Raw genomic sequence first — 21,650 nt, 5'->3', positions numbered from 1 at the left:
CCCTGGAGTGTAGAGTGTATCACTGCAGTCACGTTGCTGGCTAATTCCTTTGATTCCAGTCAAATCTGACTCCCGTGACTGGCACACGATCTTGCTTCCACTTCCCTGAGAAAAATCAAGTTATTTTGATAATTTCTTCCTTTCTCAACCCTAGTTTTCTTTTCCTTTAAAAATTTTTTTTCAGGGGTAACTGGGTGGCTCAGTCAGTTAGGCGGCCGACTTCGGCTCAGGTCACGATCTCGCGGTCCGTGGGTTCGAGCCCCGCGTCGGGCTCTGTGCTGGCAGCTCAGAGCCTGGAGCCTGCCTCCGATTCTGTGTCTCCCTCTCTCTCTGCCCCTCCCCTGCTTGCTCTCTGTCTCTTTCTCAAATAATAAACATTAAAAAAAATTAAAAAACAAAACTTTTTTCAATGCTGATTTATTTTTGAGAGACGAAGAGAGACAGAGTGGCCAGGCTCTGAGCTTTCAGCACAGAGACCTACATTGGGCTCGGACCCACAAACTATGAGATCATGACCTGAGCCGAAGTCTGATGCTTAACCAACTGAGCCACTCAGGTGCCCCCCCCCCCCCCAGTTTTCTTTTTTACCTCAACAGAGACATCCTGAGGAAGTGTCTTTCCTCATTTCTGGAGTAGGCGCTCCATAAATAGTTACAGAAGAGTACCGAGAATGTCCATATATTTAAGCAGTAAATACTCTGATATCTTAGAATCATGTTATAGTATTCTAGAGAAAAAATAAGGGGACAGAACGGATAGTTGAAACAAGGTTGGTGGGGTCGTCATGACAGATGAAGCTGCTTAATGGGCAAATAGGGTTTATTACACTGTCCTGTCTACTTTTGTGTGTATGCTTGAAATTTTTCATGAAAAACAGTAGAAAAAAAGAATCCGATGTCTCACTTCAAACAAAACTTGAATAAAATGGTTGCTTTCAGAGATAGACACCCCATTTCAAACAGCTGAGTAGAAGAGTTCATTCTAATAGGTTAATTTTAGGATACTGAAAGAATAGAATCCAAGAATATTTTTTGGCTCTCAGCCCACGGCTCTTTAAAAACTGGGAATTATACACATTTTCATTCACGGAAAGTTTCTCAGGGTTATTTGTAAGTGAGCACGGACTTGGTGGGGCTCCTGGGCTCTGTGACATGGCTCCCCCCCCCCACTTGAAACGCCCTATTTCCACTGTGCTATTTCTAGACCATGATTCGCTGACATAATTTCTCTAAATCTATGTGGAATATTAATATTTCTATTCTGTTTAATAGCTTTAGTCACGAGTGCAACCTTTCATTGTCCCACCTCCCCTTGCTTTTCAACACCTTCTTTGTATATGAAATCATTTTTTAAAAATAAACCTTTTATTTTAGAATAATTTTAGATTTACGGAAAAGTCGCGAAGATGGTGCAGAACGTTTCCATCTACCAACACCCGGTCTCCCCCGTTGTTAAAATCTTACCTCATCGTGCGACACTTGTCACAACTAACGAACCACAAGGGATACATTATCAGCAACTAAAGTCCATACTTTACTCAGAGTTCCTTAGTTCGACACAATGTCTTTCTTCTATTCCATGACACCACCTGCAATATTGTGATACATATAGTCATCGTATAGGAAGTAATTTGTAAAAGAACATTTGTGTTTCTCTAATGCATGGGATCGACTCAGTATTTTTCCCCGAATATTCGTCTGGCCTGGGAAATGTATGGTTCCCTTTGAAAATACTTTATTGATTCAAAATCTGTCTTCGCTCTGAGCATCCCATTGTGAATAACGCTTTGAAGTTTCAAGACAGGGGAAACCCCCCCCCCCCAACCCTCTGCCCGAAATCCTCTATCAATTTGAGTTGGTCTGTGCTTCAGGCTTTGAGTTCATCAGGACTTTTCTAAGCCCCACACAATGGAGACAACCCAGAGTGAGATAAAGTCCCATTCATTAATTTGCCTGCCTCCCCTCCTCAGTGTAAATTAGTTCTGAATCCCCTGAGCAGTTTTTGCTAAAGGGGAGGAGAGAGATTATAGCTCCCAAAACTTAGTGCATGGAGGCCTGGTGTCCAGAAGCAGGAAATTATGTTCCAGGTGCAAAGCAAGTGGCACAGAAGATGCCCCAGAAAGGGAAGGGGAAGGAAGAAAAGCCCCACACTGGAGGTGTCTCACCTTTGACCTTGGATATCCAATCACACCCATCCCCACGCTGGCCACAACTGACTTCTTGCTAGGGAAGCAGTGACCATGTCTTTGCTGCTAGAAGAGGGCAATCACAGGAAGGCAAAAGCTTCAAAGTCGTTACATTAAAATTCTCCTTCTTTAAATGATTGTGCCCAGGATGAAGCTCCAAGGCCAGTTTCGGACAGCCTGGGCCCGGCTTTCACTCACTTTCCCTGAAAGGAAAGCCACGTGTGCAGGAAGGGACGCTTGCCAGCCTCCCATTGTTCAGAGGGGCCTGCTTGGCTCAATGTCAGGACAAATATCCCCGCCAAGGTCTCTTGACGCCCAGTGGACAAGCACGCTTTCTCACTGGGATGTCACCACATCACCTCCATTCTGTCCACCTGGGCTGCTGCTCCCACCAACCGCTTCGGCCCTCGTGATGATGCTGGGAAATCACCAGTCATGCTACCAGAACACCCGACTGGAGAGCGTGCAGCCAAACAGCACTCCAGCCTGGTCAACTATGAAAACCGCAGCTGAGGGGATCAGAGGGTGGCTGAAACGAGCAGCACCGGGCCTTCAATGTTCCAAAAGGAGCTGAGCAGCGGACAGTGACCCAGGAGTCATTGGCCACTTTGCCCCCGGGGAACAGTTGCTGATTCTGGGTGCGGGAAAAGAAGCTGAGCTTTCCCCAGGCAGAGGCCCCCACAAATAAAGAGAGAAACCAACAGCGATGGCAGCATTTTGGCCGCAAATTTAAAATTAGATCTGACGAACTAGGATCCTGGTGAGAGAAGTGTTCAGAGAGCTGAGCCTAGCACGTGGGTCGTCTTTGCCCGTGAGATATTTCCCTAATGCCGGGAGTTTGAGAAGCTAAATGGGAAGTTTCTGAAAAGCATATTTGAGTAATTGGTAATCTTGCTCCATTGAGGAGACAAGGATCAGAGTGCAGGATCAACCAGAAGGAGGTGTCCCCGTGAGTAGATCAGGCTCTCAGTGTTGGCGTTGAAGGTAGAATTGGCAGAAAAAATGCAGAAGAAGGCCCCGTTTAATCTGAATCTCAGATATACAATAAACATTTTTATAAGTATGATCCAGATACTCGGCAGGACATACTTAAAGTACAAAATTATTTGTTGCTTATCTGAAATTCAAATGTAACCATTTATTTTTGTAATTTGTACGTTTTAGATCCGTAACTGTTAAATCTGGCAACCCCACTCGGTAGACTCGTGGTGGGCCGAACGGTGGCCTCCGAAGCTGTCCACACGCTAGTCCCTGAACTTGGGCGCACGTTACCTCATAAGGCAAAAGGGACTTGGTACGTGTGAGTAATGAAGAATTGTGAGACAAGGCGGTTATCCTGGACTATCTGGGAATCACAAGGGTCCTTGCAACAGATGAGCAGCGATGTCAAAAGCAGAAAGAGGCAATGTTACCGCGGAAGTAGAGAAATAGACTGGAGGCTGGCACACTGCTGGGCTTGAGAAGGACGAGGATACCATGAGGCAAGGCATGTGGGTGGCCTCCAGAAAGGAGAAAAGGCACGGAGACAGATCCCCCTAGAACTTCTTGAAAGGAGGGCAACCCTGTCCACGCACTGATCTTAGCCCAGCGCAAACTACGTCAGTCTTGCCACATACAGAGCTGGAAGGTAGTAAACTGTGTTGTCACAAGCCACTAGGTGTGTGGTAATTTGTTACCGCAGCAACAGAAAACAACAGGGCAGCAATAGGGTTAGCCTTGAGGAGGAAAGTTCCTCAGAGGCCAACGGAGTCTTAGCAAAGCTCCAACTCAGCTTCTAATGATCTCGTGAATACTTGCATTAAGACCGCCACCTGCCAAGCAGAGGGACGGGTGAAGTCTCTCTGATGGAAGATAGCTGAGAAAAGAGAAACGCTAAAAATTTTACTAGCATCGTTCAGCATTAAATAACAAAATGACCAGACAGAATCATATGGCTGAAAATGTGAGGGAAAATATGACAACGGGAACTGTCTCATAGGTGATCCGAATATTGGAAATTAAAGACAAGGACCTTATGGCTTTGAGTCATATGATTGAGTAGTAGGGTAAACGTGGTGAAAATAGATTTTAAAAATGAAAATCTCATGAAGAAATGAAATCTTTCAAAAAGAATAAATATTCTTGAACTGAAAAAAATGAAAAAAATTACAATAACTGGAATTATGTACTCAATGGATAGGTCAAATATCAATGGGCACACAGAAGAGAAGGTTAGTTAATTCTAAGTTATCCTACGTTAGTTAGTTATAGCACCAAGGTGCTGTAAAAACATGTGGGACATTGTCAAAAGTTCTACTTTCATATAATTGGAATTCCAGAAGGACAGGAGAGAGAGAATGGATCAGAAGTAATATCTTAAGAGACAGTGGTCAAGAATTTTCTAAAATAATGAGAAATATCACACCGCAAATTTGAGCTCAGCAGAACCCAAGCAGGTTAATACAAGACCTGTGAGATGATAAATTTAAAACATCATTGAAAGATAAACAAGGAGCATTGACCAAATTGAAAAAAAAAAATTTTTTAATTTTTAAAAAATGTTTATTTATTTCTGAGAGAGACAGAGACAGAATGCGAGTGGGTTAGGGGCAGAGGGAGAAGGAGACACAGAATCCGAAGCAGGCTCCAGGTTCCGAGGTGTCAGCACAGAGCCCGACGCGGGGCTCGAACTCATGAGCTGTGAGATCACAACCTGAGCCGAAGTCAGACGCTCAACCGACTGAGCCACCCAGGCTCCCTGAAAAAACATATTTGTGAATGGTAAAGCTCAACCTCATAAAGATGTGAGTTTTCCCCAGGTTATTTTATAAGTTTAATGTTTATCTCAGTTAAAAGAACATGGTATTAGCATATGAATAAGCCAATAAAACAAAATAGAAAATTCAGAAATAAATTTAATGCAGGTAAAACTTTAGTATAGAAAATCTGAGGGGAAATGGTGGACTTCTTTCAAGTTGCGCTAGAATAACTGTAGAAAAAAAGCTAAAATTGGGGCGCCTGGGTGGCGCAGTCAGTTAAGCGTCCGACTTCAGCTCAGGTCACGATCTCGCGGTCCGTGAGTTCGAGCCCCACGTCGGGCTCTGGGCTGATGGCTCAGAGCCTGGAGCCTGTTTCCGATTCTGTGTCTCCCTCTCTCTCTGCCCCTCCCCCGTTCATGCTCTGTCTCTCTCTGTCTCAGAAGTAAATAAACGTTAAAAAAAAAAATTAAAAAAATAAAAAGAAAAAAAAAAGAAAAAAAAAAAGCTAAAATTGGATCCATCGTACACAAGGATTAATTTAAAATCAATCAAGTACCAAATGTAGCCCCATCGGTACAAGTTCTTGAAGAAAACATGAGTGAATTTCCCTTAACCTGAGATGAGAGTTTACAAACTATAACTCAATATCCAGAGGCAATAAGAGAAAACAATAGACATATTAGATTACTTAAAAAAAAAAAAAAAAACTTTTGCATGACAACACCACCAAAACAAAGTAAAAAAAAAAACAAAAAATAAAACCGGGGCCGCCTGGGTGGCTCAGTCGGTTGAGCGTCTGACTTTGGCTCAGGTCATGATCTCACAGCTTGTGAGTTCAAGCCCTGCGTTGGGCTCTGTGCTGACAGCTCAGAGCCTGGAGCCTGCTTCTGCTTCTGTGTCTCCCTCTCTCTCTGCCCCTAACCCACTTGCATTCTGTCTCTGTCTCTCTCAAAAATAAATAAACATTAAAAAAAAAAATTAAAAATTAAACTCAATGGCAATAAAGAAAATATTTGCAACTTATATCACAAAGTATAAATAGCCCTAAATTTAAAGAAAATAGATAAAATGACTGACAACGTTTTGTGTGCGTATGTAAAATTATAAATTTAATATTAAATTTTAAAAACAGACCCTAAAACAAAATCAAAATTAACAAATGAATCTATGTACTAAGTTGTTGTCCTAATCGTAGAGAAGAACATTTCAAGTGACGTTAAAACAGTATAATGTAACAATACACCTATAGTCAGGATATATCTTAGGGTCAGAAAGAATTATGAGGATGTTTTAAACTGTTTTTGAGAACCATATTAAGAGTATTAATATTCCATTTGTTATTAGAAACTATTACATTTAGGAAATGTTTTTCAGCATAAGAGAAACAATGCATAATATAAAATAAAAGATGTTAACACCACAGCATTATAAATTTGATTTGGAAACATTTCAATAAATTCTTCCATTTTTCTCTAAAAATAAAATGTATTTTCTACTTCTATTAAAAATGCCAAGAAACGGTAGTCCGTCTAGTTATACTGACCACTTCTAACATCCAGACCGTGGTCTCTAAATGTCATTTCCCAATAAAATAAGACAGGGCTGCTTGGGAGAAAGGGCTCATTCCAGATCCAGAGAAGAAAAATGTTCTAGATGAATCAGGAACATTTTGTAGCATCCAGAAAACAAAGAAGTTATTCAAGGTTACTGGGGTCATATTAAAAGAATTTCGTACTCGACTCGTAGGCAGTCCCACCAGCCAAAGAAGAGATCATTTGAATGTTAAAAAGGAGAGTAACCATAATGGGTCGAAACATATTAAGTTAAAATCCACCCATTTATAGTAACACTAAAACAGAAAAACTGCAACAACATCGTTAGTCACCTTTGAAGAATCAACTCATTCTTCGGAAAACTGGTAAAGTAAAAAAATATACTTTATATTGTCTTTCTTGCCCATGTTATAACTAAGAGTAATCGAGTGCTTGATGAGCACCAGTTTTTATCTGTAATTGCATTCCAACCAATAAAAAAAAAAAAACCCAAGAAATAATAGAATTAGAATATTAGCATTTTGCAAACCCTAATGAAATAATGGATCTAGTAACAATAACCAGGACTGTTAAAACCCTTAGATAAACTTGATAAAGAATAAATCAGGCTAACCATGCTCCAACCCACTGATCCATCTGAATGTCACCAACAAAAGAAACAACCACCTGATATATGCCCCTTGAAGATGCAGTGGAAAGCACACATCAGTTCTGAGGGATTCTTAACAAAACATCAGACCGGAGTGTACCAAGTTTCTGGATCTAGCACCATGTCACAGGAAATACAAGAGATAAAGGAAAAAGCTTAAAAATTGCAGATATAGGTAGCAAAATCCCGAACGTAGGAGGCTCTACAGAACCAAACAACCAAAGTTTAAATAACTGAAATATATGTCAAAGGGAAAGATAGAAGGATTGAGGGAGGGGGGGAGAGAGAGAGAGAGAGAGATTGAGTCCCTGTAGATGTGATATAAGAGACTAACCAACCAAACGCATACAGCTAGAGCCCTTGGGAGAGGGAACTCTTTGACGTAGAATTTCTAAGGTATTTAGGGTTGAGGACAGCCAGTGTCATATGCAGGCAAATGGCGGCAGGGGGCGGGGGGTCAAGGTCACCGCTACAAAGTGGAGTGGGGAGCCTCAGAGAGGAAAGCACACAAAGAGAGCGTGAGTGGAGACCCCAGTGCCAAGTCTACCCTTCTTCCACGCATGCTCAGGGCCCGCCTGGCCTGAGAAATGTACACGCACCTTTGGGGCACATGTGCACGTTACCCCCGCGTAGGAATCGCCTCTAAGGGTAGCCCAGGGTTAAACTCCTGCTACCGCAGACTTTGAACTACGTATTCACTTCAAATCTTATTGTCTTCCCACATAAGTCAAGTACTGCATTTTCACGTAGATTAGATTCCTCATTTGATATTCACGCTACCCTAAAGATACGATCTCTACCTTCCACATAAGAGACTCTGAGATATTAAAGACATGTGCAAGTAACACAGATGATAAGACACAGAGCCTGAATTCCGACTTTTGACTACACATTCTAAGTTCTCCTCCCTTAAAGTCCTTATAACTGAGGAGAAATTAGCCTCTATCAGGCCGGCCTGACTAATCCTTACTAGTGAACGATGACAAATGTCACAGCCTCCCTTCTATGCTGAACTAACCTCCATCGTCAGGGAAGCCCTATAGGACTCAACACCAAAAGTAGATCTCTCGGGGAAACTTTCTTTCTCCTTCTCAGATCAATTTTATTTTGGAGTTGAAGCCAAAAGAGAACTTTTTTCCTCCCCAATCATTTTGAGACATTCAGATTAAAATGACACCCTTGTCAAAGTGTTCTTAATGGTGCGCTCAGAGCTACACAAATGTAGACAGATGATGGAGGGGAGAGGAGGGGAGAAGAGGAGGTGTCCCTGAATTGATTAGAGATTGCTCAAAATGGATCATGTTCAACTGAACGATCTTCATTCTCTCCATTGTTTTCTGTTCTGATGGAACAGCATCTGACTGGTAGGCGGAGACTATTTTGTGTCTTTTTTTTTTTTTTATGTAGTTGCCAATTTTCCCCACTTGTGTCTTGTCATTTGCAGACACAGCCTTCTCTGAGATGATGACACGTGTCTGTGTGGGAGCTGGGCTGTTCCGAGGAGGGGCTCCCCAACGTGGACTACAGCCGCTAAGGTGAGGACTAAGTCCTCAAAAAGGGACTCTGGGCAAAAATGATCTGTTGCTCATCCTAATAGTGATTAGAGAGGAAACCGAGGAAAGAGTTTCATAAAGACGCATGACACGATGTCTCAGCGGTGTCCTGTGTCCCAGCGCTTCCGACCGCATTTGTATGAAATTCAAACTACAAGCCCCTCTTTGCTGGGGAGTAGATCACTCAAGGGGATGGCAGAGGATAGATATTCCACATAAGCTCATTCCCTTCTCACATTGGGATAATGTGCATTGGGATAGGCAGTTAACTTTGCTCAAGCTAGAGAACTCCCCATATGGCATAGTCTTTACATGGAAGAAATCACAGCAAAAAAGCAAAGTGGCACTCTAAATTCAGCCGGGCTTTGAGCCCCCTCATTTCCATTGTTTGCTTGTCTTTTCTGCCACGAAAAGTTGCAGACTAGATTATAAAGAGAATATTTTGTTTCCATCACTTATGACCACATCAGCTGACATATGTATAAATGAGACAAACTTTGAAATGATATAAAATATCAAAGCCTGGGAGCTAAGTTATTCGTGTATTGGCGTGTCGGTAATGACCATAGTCAACGTGCAATCCCATTCCTGCTAATGAATTCAAGTTAATGTCACCCAGCTCAAGAGACCCCTTGCCTGCAGCCATTTATGCTTTGCTGGTTATTGCTTTCTTTGTCTTCACTATGAGTACATGAGCCTGAATATACAAGGAATTATTTGGTTTTAAAAGAGAGTTCTTTCATAGCTAGAAGGCCATTCTGTCAGGAATCAGCTTTCAGCTGATGCTTTGGCGGACTGCTTCCCAATGTAAAACGGAAACACTGGTAAAGACCTATTTTATAACACGCAAGCAGTATTTGCCCATTGGCTGCCTCAATGAGCTGCCTCTAACCTCATGTCAGTGGTTGGTTATCAAAAGGTTAGCAGGTAGTCATCTGTGTTCAGGGGAGTTCTTAACCATCCAGAGGTACAATGAACATGACTGGGGACGCACAGCGCTCAGACGTGTAGTTTCAATTTCAGACTCACTGTTTCAGCCGGTTGACAGCAACATGTCTTTTGTAATATTTGCTTTAAGCAGTACAGCCCCTCTATAAAAAACTATCATAAGGTAAGACAAGAGTAAAAAAACAAAAGTTCTCATAATTCATCCAGAAAATTGTCAGTGATGCTAAACCAAATTGGAAACTGAAACTGGGGCACCTGGGTGGTTCAGTTGGTTAAGCAGCCGACTCTTGAACTCGGCTCAGGTTGTGATCTCACGGTTTCGTGAGTTCGAGCCCCGCATCAGGCTCTGTGCTGACAGCGTGGAGCCTGCTTAGGATTCTCTCTCTCTCTCCTTCTCTCTCTGCCCCTCCCCTGCTTACACTGTCTCTATCTCAAAAATGAATAAATAAACTTTAAAAAGAAAAAAGAAAGAAAAGAAACTGAACCAATGACAAGCAATCTTACCTGGTATCTTTTGGCACAAATGATATCCATTCTTAGGTTTGGGCCTTGTGATCTCCTGAGTTTTGTTTTGTTTTTTTTAATTTGACAGAATACTTAACACTTTTATTTCATTGAGTGTTTCTACTCGAACACTTTATGAAGACTTGCCCATTTATAAGAAATGAATTACCATTGCAATGATCTGGAAAAGGGAGATGGGAAGAAGGAAGAAGAGGTAAGCAAGAGAGGCATTTTTTCCTTATCAGGACATAAGTGGGTAGGGCATTTTAAAAACACTTTATAAGTGAATCTGTCCTCCGTCCTCAATTAAAAATCATCTCTTATTTTGGGGAAGCTTAAAGCAGGAAGTTCACACTCTAGTAATCAACTGTTCATGGGTGTTCGAGCCTGATGTGGGGCTCGAACTCACGAAACCGCGAGATCACAACAGTTTTTTCACATTGCATTCTTAGTTCAGTCCCAGATATGTCGTAGGGGCTTGTTGACTCTTTGCTGACTGTATTAACTAATTAATTAACAAATGAACTAATTGTAGGATTTCAAATCAGATGCCCTAATATTGAAGAATGTATGATAGGAAGATAATACGACAAAGGAACACTCATGAAACCTACACTCTGAATTTAGAACATACAAATATTTTATAATAATTGCTCCAAATGTTTTTGTGAAATCACATATTACAAAAAACTTTGAAGTTCTTTACATTTCCCCTTTCACTGTCAGTCTTCTCCTTCCTTCTAGAGAGGCAATACCAGATATTCATCTCCTAAGAGCCAATATTGGTTGTTACTTACGGAAAGTCAAAGGGGAAGTACGCTCAGAGGGCTTTCTGTTGGCTATAGTTATAATATTCTGAACACTTCCTAAGATGTAGGGCAACCTAACAGTAATCATGGAGATCATATACAAGCTCAAAATATGAGGATATTGTGTAACTTTAAAATTTCCATGTGTGTGGGGGCGCCTGGGTGGCTCAGTCGGTTAAGCGTCAGACTTCAGCTCAGGTCATGATCTCACGGTTCGTGAGTTCGAGCCCCGTGTCGGGCTCTGGGCTGACAGCTCAGAGCCTGGAGCCTGTTTCAGATTCTGTGTCTCCCTCTCTCTCTCTCAGCCCCTCCCACACTTGTGCTCTGTCTCTCTCTCTCTCTCTCAGAAATAAACATTTAAAATTAAAAAAAAAATGCCCGTGTGTGTGTGTATGTTATGATGACTGTTTCTAAAAGCTATTTCCTAGGTGCAAAGAGTCTGAAGCAAAGATAAAAACTATATACTCAGACCAATGAACACGATTTTCCCACTTTAGCTCTAAATGAACCATTTCAAGTTGAAGACTAGATGGTGTGAAAAGTGACGAGGGCATAGAAGATTATAAGCTTTTCACAAAGCATTTAGGAGCTGCATTTTATAAAACATTTATAACATTTTCTCTAAGACATTTAGGAAGGCAATTCTTATCCCTCAGATCTCCTTGAAATGTCATTTTCCAAGGTAACTTTCCCTGTTCCTTCAAATCAAGTCAGGTAACACTGTCATTCACTCTCATTATAAACTTTTATGTAACTTATTATAATTGTAATTAAACTACTTTGTGAAATTGTTTGTTTGAAATCTGCCTCCCATGGTATTGTAACTTTCATGACAATGAGGTCACATCCATTGAGGTCATTGTGTCACCAGCCACCCAGCTTAACTAATTTTAGAAAGAAAAGAGAGAGGAAAGAAAGCTGACCGAACATTTGATTTGGGAAAATAGTGCCCATGTCAGGACATCTAGTGCAGTTTATGAGAACAGAGCTAGTCATTCGGCAGACATCATTCTTATTATTTCCTCTAAGCGCAACAGTCAAGCGGTATCATTGCTCTGAGGTAAGTTATGTGGGTTCGGATCTCTGCATTCGCCCTCTAGCTCAACCCGCTAACTTAATACCTCTTATGATACCTTCTGCTGCCCCTGTAAGTTTCGTATTCTCAAAGTCTCAGAAAAATAGTTTTCCATCCTTAAAATGTACCCATCTTAGGGGCGCCTGGGTGGCGCAGTCGGTTAAGCGTCCGACTTCAGCCAGGTCACGATCTCGCGGTCCGTGAGTTCGAGCCCCGCGTCAGGCTCTGGGCTGATGGCTCAGAGCCTGGAGCCTGTTTCGGATTCTGTGTCTCCCTCTCTCTCTGCCCCTCCCCCGTTCATGCTCTGTCTCTCTCTGTCCCCAAAATAAACGTTGAAAAAAAAATTAAAAAAAATAAAATAAAATAAAATGTACCCATTTTAAGGATAGAAGTGTACGAGGAAAACATAGAGCTTCAGTAAGTGGAAAAGCTAGGATTAACCAAGAAGAGGGAACCCAATGGTCCAGGTGATTGGTGGAGAATTCACCGTCAAACAGCAGCATCTCCTCGTCATCTGTCCTTCGATTTCCTTGCTCTTTTTGTCTGGATTTTTTTCCCCTGAGATATAATTGACATATAACATTGGGTAAATGGAAAGTTTACAATGTGCTAAGGTGACGCATTGATATATTGCGATATGATTGCCACCATAGAGGTGGCTGACACCTCCAGCATGTTGAATAATTACCACTTCATTTTGTGGTGAGAACTTTTAAGATCTAGTCTCTCAGCAACTTGGAAGTATATAATACAGTATTGTTAACTAGAATCACAACGTGGTACATTAGATCTTCAGAACTTTTCTAACCGCAACTTTGTGCTCTTTGACCTAACATCTCCCCAATTTTCCCAGCCCCTGGCAACCACCATTCTACTCTCTGTTTCTGTGAGTTTGTCTTTTTTCCAAATGTAAGTGATAGCATTCAGCATCATATGGTATTTGTCTTTCTCTGTCTGACTTACGTTACGAGCGTAATGCCCTCTCTAGTTCCCTCCATATTGTCCGAAATGGCAGGATTTCCTTTCTCATGGCTGAATGATATTTTGTTGTGTGTGTGTGTGTGTGTGTGAGAGAGAGAGATATATATATACATATACACATATACATACATATACATATACATATACACATATACGTATATGTATATGTATATGTATATGTATATGTGTATATGTATATGTGTATATATATATATATATATATATATATATATATATCACATCTTCTTTATCCATTCATCTGTTGGCAGGCACTTACGTTGTTAGGGAGAAAGAGTCAAGATGCCTCTCAAGTTTCTGCTTGAAGAACTGTAGTGACATTTATGAGTTTACGAGAAGAGAGCTAGTTTGCGGGAGGAGCAGGTATGAGATCTCTGAGACACATTTTTGGGATAACAACCTTGGTAGACTCACCAGTTCCAGAGAGGACACATTCCTGGCCTGAGAGCACAGAGTCCACATGACCAGTGACTGCACCAGTTGGTCTGCAGACGACTGATGTTGAGACTTCCTTCGATGACTTCCATCTTTTCAACTGAAAGGTTCAAGAACTTTTTCCAATCTCAAGGAAACTGAGTTGGACAGGTAATTGAAAGAGAGAAAAGATAATTTCCCTTTAGCTAGCTCTTTTCATCTGCCTGAGAAGTCGTTTCCAGAAGGAAATATTTGAGTAGGTGAACCAGATAGGAAGGCTCAAACATTTTTCTTCTCATTTTGGGGTGGGTTTCTACCTAAGACCCCGGTATGTCAGTTATTTCAAATGGTTAACTTTGAGTTCATGTTTTCTTCCAGTGACTTTAACATGGTCATTTACTATATAAATACAAAAGAGTATGTTTGAAACAAAAACTACTGAGTTTCCTTGTTAGTATAAAAAACAATGAAGTTTCGGCTATGTCTGAAAATATTTACTTTTTGTCTTCTGCCCAGAGAATGGCTCCTATGATGTGTAATCAAATCGAGGGATTTCACACTGTTCTATAGCATATGGCACAAATCCAATAACCTTGAGAAAGCAAATCAGAAATGATCTGAGTTCTCTCCTGAAGCAGTATCTGAAGACTCGGAGAGCATAAGATCTATAGCTTAGTTTTCTCATGAGCTAGAAACCTTCAAACAACACTTTGTTTGGTCTCTTCAAATCACTGCACTTTGGACTCTCTTCAAGTGAAAATAAATTGCAGTCATTACTTGGGTTTAAAAACTTGTTCAACATAATTTCTATACTGCCCCCAAAATACGTGGCTTAGGCCCATAAATCTGATAAATACTTAGAACTTAATGCCACTGAAACAGGGGTTTATCTTTTCAGGCTTGTCTACATAGCCTACTAAATGATAATCCTAATTAGAACCCTAATTATGTTTCTGCTCAGAGTATTTTTAGATAGACTTAACATTTGATCTGTTTAGTCTAGTTTTACAGGTGGCAATAGATTAAAAACAGGTTTTAAAATAAGATATGACTATTACATTTCTAATAATAGGCGATTGTGGTCCCAGAACCACTTTTTATTTAGTGACGCATGGAACAAGTCTTTGATGATGGTAATTGTGCCCACACACCCTATCCCTACGCTGGGAAAAATAGGCCACCCTTTGTAGTCAGTGCCTTATTTCCACCATATAAACTTTAGCCCTTTCAATTCAGGATCTTGAGTTTCTTTCATTCTTTTTCTCTAAAATAACCTAGCTTTTCAATCCTGCCCAAATCCTCTGGTTACATGTTCCCGGGGACACTTGTCCTGACATTACCTCCCTAGCCTTGCTACCCTTTAACGAAAAAGTCACTTGCTTTCAATGAAGCTTCTCCAGCTTGAGGGTGCCTAAGACTCACCCAGGGAGCTCAGTAAACAATGCGAATTCCCAGGCTGCACCCAGAGAGGTTGTACCTCTTCCGTCTTCCAGGGGTCTGGGAGCCTGTATTTTCAACAAAAAAATCCCAGGTGTTTTTTGGACAAATTCTGAGAAACCTGGCTTTAAAAGGCTTATTTTTTATTTCCAAATACACAGTTTCAAATTTTCCATCATGCTTACAGTTGTTTTCCACGAATGACAACATCCTACAATTATACAACATTAGACAAGTAGATAAATATAAGGTGTTATTTTTATTATTTTTAATATTTTTCTAGGGGAAACGTGGCTCCACCTCAAATCAACCTGATTCTTCCCTCACTTTACAAGGTAGAAGAAAGGAAGGGATCGTCGAGACTTAAACGAAAAAGCAGAAAGAGACTCCAGGCAAGTTCACTTTGGCTAGGCTGAGTGTAGAGCTGTCCCGCCACCGTCTCCACACAAAAGACGTGCTCAGTCCCGAGTATTTTGATGTCCAGATGGTTCTGTTGTCCGTTGATCGTCAGCTACACCTGACAAGGCATGTAGGACCCTCAGCTTGTCCATTTGACACCTTTTAAGGTTTAGGGTTCTGTCATCCAAGAGTTCACGTGACACCTAGACTAAAGCTTGACCGTATCATGCACTTATGTCTTCCACGTGGCCAATTCTATTGTTAAAACCAGATAACTAACTCCAAAGGCCAGTTGAGGTTTACATTATTTTTGCAAGGACAAAATCAGGACAGCTTTAAGCTGCCCAGGATCTATGCAACATTTCTGGAGACGATGGCCTCAAGGGACCACCGGTTTGCAAAGCCAAAAGTTTGGTGGTTTAAAATGTTAAACGGAGCCATAGTAACAGGATGTTTGAGTTTAGTACTAAATGGTACTTGAGGTATTACCTGACTGTGAGTGCATTCTATAGGGTGTGCCCTTAGTAATGGAACTTCTTACACTCGTATGCCGTTCAGAAGGAGTGAGTCAGCCATTCACTAATATGTATTGCACAAACTTTTACTTAATATCTACTATGTACCGAGCAACAAAGAGGCAGAAGAGGCAGAGAGTCGTAAGAAACAACCATGGCCCTTAAAAAACAAACCCTGTAGTTGGGGGAAATCCCATCTGAGTATGACATGTGCTACAATAGAAGGAAGCGTGGGTTACCAACAGGTGCAGGGAAGGAGAGACAGAGAAGAGAAAGGGACCAGAAAGGGTTTTCCAGAGTAAGGGACACTGAACTGAGTTTTGAAAGACAAAGAGAGCTTAGCCAAGAGGATTAGGTCTAGGGGAAGTAGTGGCCGACATTCTAGGCAAACATTGCATGTGCAACAAAGAGAGGCTAAAAAGAATATGGCTTAATTTGAAATGCAAGCAATTTTTTAATGCTAAGAAAGAGAGGAAGACTCACATCCAGATGACATGCAAAGAATCTGGCATTTCTCGAATAGGCTCTGACAGCCTTTGAAAGACTTTAGGTAAGGGATAAATACGGAAGAATTTGGTTCTTCATTCATTTATTTGCTTCAACGAATATTTGTTACAAACAACCATGTGCTAGGCATTGTGTCATGCTGAGCACTGAGAGTATAATGCTGAAGAAGACAGAACGATCCCTGGCCTCAGAGAGTTCAAATTCTGATGGAAAAGACATACAAAAAGCAAGTAAACAACAAAAGAGAAAATAATCACCGTCGTGGTAAGTACTAAAAGGAACGTGAAGATGGATATGTGACAACAATGGGGGGATTTGACTGGGAAAAGCTTCCTTTAGGATGTGACGTTTAAGCTGAAGTATGACGAGGAGGAAATGAGGATTTGGATTCATGTGTCGGCTTGCTTCACGAAGTATTACATACCATCTTTGGAGTGATTTGGGGAGAACAGTCGGGTGAAATGCGTTCTAAGCAGAGGTGAGAAGAAAGGAAAACGTCCTGGGGTAAGAAAGAGGTTGGCCAAAGGGCTGACAGAAGACCAGACCGTGAGGGATGCAATGGACAGACAGGGGACAGCATGAGATGAAGTGGCGAAGGTGGGCAGTGAGAAACCACGGGGGTTTTGAGCAGACAGTGACATGCCTCGGTTTTCTTCTGTAAGTGTATTCTCACAAGCGTGTGGGAAGGAATGGGTTGAAGCCCGTGAGCGTGAAGCTGGCCTCCTCGCTGGGCCCGGGCCCGTGTCAGCGGCGCAGATGAGACATGAACATGATACAGACAGGATAATGGTTTTGGAGATGGGGGAGGGGGGATTTTAGGATTTGCCTTGGACACAGCGGGAAGAAGAGAGCCTTGCAAAAATCACACTGCTATTTAGAACCGCGCTGGTTAATGAGCGCCAGAGCCCAAACTAGAAACCAGGTCTTTCCGCTCATTGGCAATGGTTCTTCCACTACACGATGCAAACTCTGAAAGATCTATAAAGTTTGGGCAAGTGCTTTTTTTTTCCTCTCCCAAATTGTTTTGATTTGAAGCGCTGCCAAGAAGTATAACACAGCAGTGACGGGGATATTCCAGGTAAATAAGAGGAGGAAGAGTGAGCAACGATCATACACGGCGCTGTGGTTGTCATCCTATCATTCGCTTCTTTACTCGTAGATCGTTTTCATTTGGACCATATTTACCCCGATGGTTTTGTTATAGAAGAATGTGCACTCAGTTACTCGTAAGCTCGAATTTTTTCCCTTTAATGCCCAAGAGGATGTTAGTCGTGCGCTGAAAAGAGGTCACGAGATTGGCTTCGTGGCAGTTCTCTGCCTGAGTCTTCATAGGATGAGAAGCAAAGGAACAGAGGAAGCAGAGCAGGGTCCTGTGCTAATTCAAAGAGCTCCGGGAGGCTTGAAGGATGGTGTCTTTTGTTTTTGTTTTTTTCGAGTCTGTTCATCCTGTGGATAGGGACACCCAGACCTGAGCAGTTGGGGGAAGGATCCAGTTCCCTCTTGAGCAGTCTGGGTGTTCTTACTGGCTCCATGAATGCCTAGCATCAGGCTCATCTTTTTCTATACCCTTTGCTCTCCCAAGGCAGTCCTTCCGCTCACTTAAGGCTCTCACTCCTTCTTTCTCTCCCACACCCACTTGCAATAGTCCTAACAATACACAAGGGGAAGAAAAGACAAGCTAAAATGTTTCAAGGACAAAAATGGCAGAAGGCAGTTGCTGTTACAATCACCACACGTAAGTGCCGTTCATTATGTATTGTTCCTTCAAATTAGTAGCTTCGTCTAATTGAGCTATGCTGCTCTCTTGAAAGCTCTCTATCAATGTCAAAATCAGAGATAGAGGGTGGAGGAAAGACTAAGTTTGGGAAGATGGCATTTTAAATGTGGATTTATCTAAAGGAAATACTGTTCCTCCTCCATCTATCTTTGTAAGCCTTTGTTCTTAGTGTGTTAAGAAGTCCACCAGAGTTCTTGGTTTTAACGCAAGTCCCAAGGAGAATTCTTCTTGGGAGTCAGACATTCGAAATCGGTGGGTTGGGGCTCATTGTGTGATGTGGAGGAAGCCAGAGATCTGGATTCAGAGTTCAAATAGCTCAGTAATTTGGGGTCTATCAGATTAGAGATAAGTCGTAGACCCCATCCTCATTGGGTACATCAAGTCACTTCATGTCTCTGGGCCTTGTCTTTATCACCTGCCATGAGAAAAGCGAAAGAACATCAACTGACCAGGCATTGAACTGAGTGTCTATGCCATTTAGAACCCATGAGCTAAGGATTATTATTCCAATTTTACGATGAGGAAACCAAGTCTCCAGAAGTCAGTCTAATTTTAAGACCTGGGCTCTTTCCACTACATGTGTCATCTTCCATGATTTCCATAAACATTTCACATAAAATTGACTTTTTGAAAGTCTGTATTCATAGTTTACACTGTAACAAACCCAAGAAGTACACTCAAGTGTGTTTTATTACACAGGCTACAACATTGGAGATGTTATACTCGTCACTTTCTGCCGTTGAGTTTATTGACTTTATGGGGAAAATGTACTAATGCTTCCCCTGCCTACCTTCTCTGCCAAATTCAAAGGAGTCCACAGACAGCAAAGGGAGTTGTTAAAAAACAAAACAAAACAAAACAAAACAAAACAAAACCTGCTATTACCTTTTGCAGCTGCTTGCCTGGTGTAGTAGTTATCCATTGCTGCATAACAAGTTATCCCAAAATTTAGTGGCTAAAATAACATTTGCTATCTCACAGTTTCTTTTCTTTATTTTTGAGAGAAAGACAGAGTGCGAGCTGGGGCAGGGCAGAGAGACTGTGAGACACAGAATCTAAAGCAGGCTCAGGCTCCAGGCTCTGAGCTGTCAGCACAGAGCCCCACGCAGGGCTCAAGCCCATGAACTGCAAGATCGTGACCTGAGCCAAAGTCGGCTGAGCCAACCAGGAGCTCCTATCTCACAGTTTCTATAGGTCAGCAATATGGGCAAAGCTTAGCTATTTCTCTAGGTCTCTCCCAGGCTGCAGTCAGGGGTGCAGTCGTCTTAAAGCTCCACTGGGGAAGGATCTGCTTCCAAGCTCACTCACCTGGTGATAAGATTCAGCTCCTCGCAGGCTGTTGACTGGCGACCTCTCTCAGTTTCTTGGCACACGGCTGTCTCCACTGGGGCAGCTGGCATCACCAGAGCAAGCCAGCAAGAAGAGTCAGAGAACATGTGTGCTAGCAAGACCGAAGTCACGGTCTTTTCAAAATCTTATCTCAGAAGTGACATCTTCTCACCTTGTTGCATTCTACTCATCAGGAGCAAGTCACTAGCTCCGTCCTATATTCAAAGGAGGAAGCTACGCTTAGACAAGGATGTTGAGAAGTAAGGATCTGGAGACCTTCTTAGAAGTCAGCTTACCACACCTGGTGGACCAGTACATTGCAAACTTCGTGAAGTCCAAACGGAATTGAGAAATGACTTGATGCTGAGGGCAAAAACACGGTGGTTGCCCCTAACTTCAAATTGCATGTTTTGGCACTCAGCAGGCTCATTGTTGTCACTGATGCAACTAGTAATATATTTCAACTCATATGAATAAATTCATATTTGAAAAATATGTCTCTATATCTGTGTGTGTATTTTGCTTCCCTGAAGGGGTTTGTTGGGTGAGGGTCAAGCGATAGAACGTCTCTGCTTACAACAAACCGTATGGAAGGGTCTGGGTTATTTCACACACCATGGAAAATGAGGGAACTGGACTTTTAAATTTATACTGAAGTTTCCTTCCAGCTCTAAAACCCATTTTCCTCATCTGTAAAATGGTCAAGCGAATTCTTCTCTGACTACCTCATGGAATTGTTAGCAGAATTAAACAACCAATAATGGATGTAAGTGTGTTCTTGTAGAACTATAAAACCCTGTTTGATAATATACATTTTAATATTTTTTTAATTATAAATTGCTATTCAACCTAGGGTTTTCCAATGCCGACCCTCTATGCAACTGACCAAACTGCCAGGTCCTCTGAATTGTCTTGAGAAAGGTGGGAGGGCAGCTGGGAAGAGCCCCCTGAAGGAAAAGGTGACCGCATACAAAAGGCTGCAGCGACTGGTCAACACCTCCTCGCGTCCTGAAGTGAGACCTGTTTCCACTGGATGCTCTGAAAATGACCGAGACCTGCAAACTACACCTTCAGAAACTGAGTGACAGAAAGTGACTCAGAACTGGGGACGAGGCTTCCTCCAGCTAATTTGGCTAAAAATAACATGATCATAAGCAATTGACTTCAAAACAAGATGGCAGCGATGAAAATTAACAACTTGTGTCGGGATGAATATTTGGTTTGGATAGATGATTTCTCAAAACAAAATGAATATATCTCAAATTCTGTATTTTTTCTGTGTTGATCATTTGGGTGCGTCATCTGCCAGTGTTATAACTATTTATGCAAATGTTAATTATTTTTGCTTTTTGAATAATTTATTAGTAGATAGATATATTTCTTTTCTTTTCTTTTCTTTTTTCGTTTTTCCTGGTTTTCTCCTTCCAGTACGTATTCTGCCAATGAAATCATCGTACTCTGGGGAGTTCACCATAGTGAAAATGTGGCAGCAATTTAAAGGTTGTTTCCAACTCCTCTATACTACAAATAGTACAAGGCAGGGACATTTGGCTGAAATAATTTCCAAATTAAAAATAATAAAAGTAGAAACAATTTCTTGAGACATAAACATCAATTGAGGATACTTCATTTGGATCACATTATTATTCCCACCAAGTTATTGTCTTAAGTTACTTGTTTGTTTGTTTGTTTTTTCCAAAAATACATTTCAAATGTTGGCATCTTAAGGGAGTCCCAGGATGCAGGGCTCTGGGCACAGAATCAATGTCTTCCCCAAGGACATTTAGCCCTAGAGACAGCAGTGAAGCAACTTCCTGAGCGACTGCCTCAGGAAGGAGAACACGGAGGGGAGCTTGAAAAGATGACTTATAAATACTTGTAAGATTCCCCCCAGGAAAACCCAGAAATTAGTTAAGGGAGCTTTAGGAAAATTGGATGTCTTGCAACAGGTAGGTAAGTTCAAAATGACAGTGAAACTGAAAACGTCACTTAATGGTCTTTTTTGTGAGGCTTAGGGAGACTCTGATTGTACAGCTGTTAGAAGTCATTGTTTTCCTCTTGCTACCCCCCCTGTTATTCGTTTAAAATCGTGATTGTCAAGGTGGGATGCAAAGATTATCCAATGAGCCTAAAACTGCTTTAAAAAATAGTTAGATTTTAAAAGGTTATCCATTGAGGTAAGGGAAAAATATTTCCACTTCTATTTAAAAACATTTTTTTAAATGTTTATGTATTTTTGAGAGAGAGAGAGAGTGAGTG

Source organism: Leopardus geoffroyi, chromosome A1 (genome assembly GCF_018350155.1).
Source record: "Leopardus geoffroyi isolate Oge1 chromosome A1, O.geoffroyi_Oge1_pat1.0, whole genome shotgun sequence".
NCBI lineage: Eukaryota > Metazoa > Chordata > Mammalia > Carnivora > Felidae > Leopardus > Leopardus geoffroyi.
Note: the sequence above shows the minus strand (reverse complement) of the source record.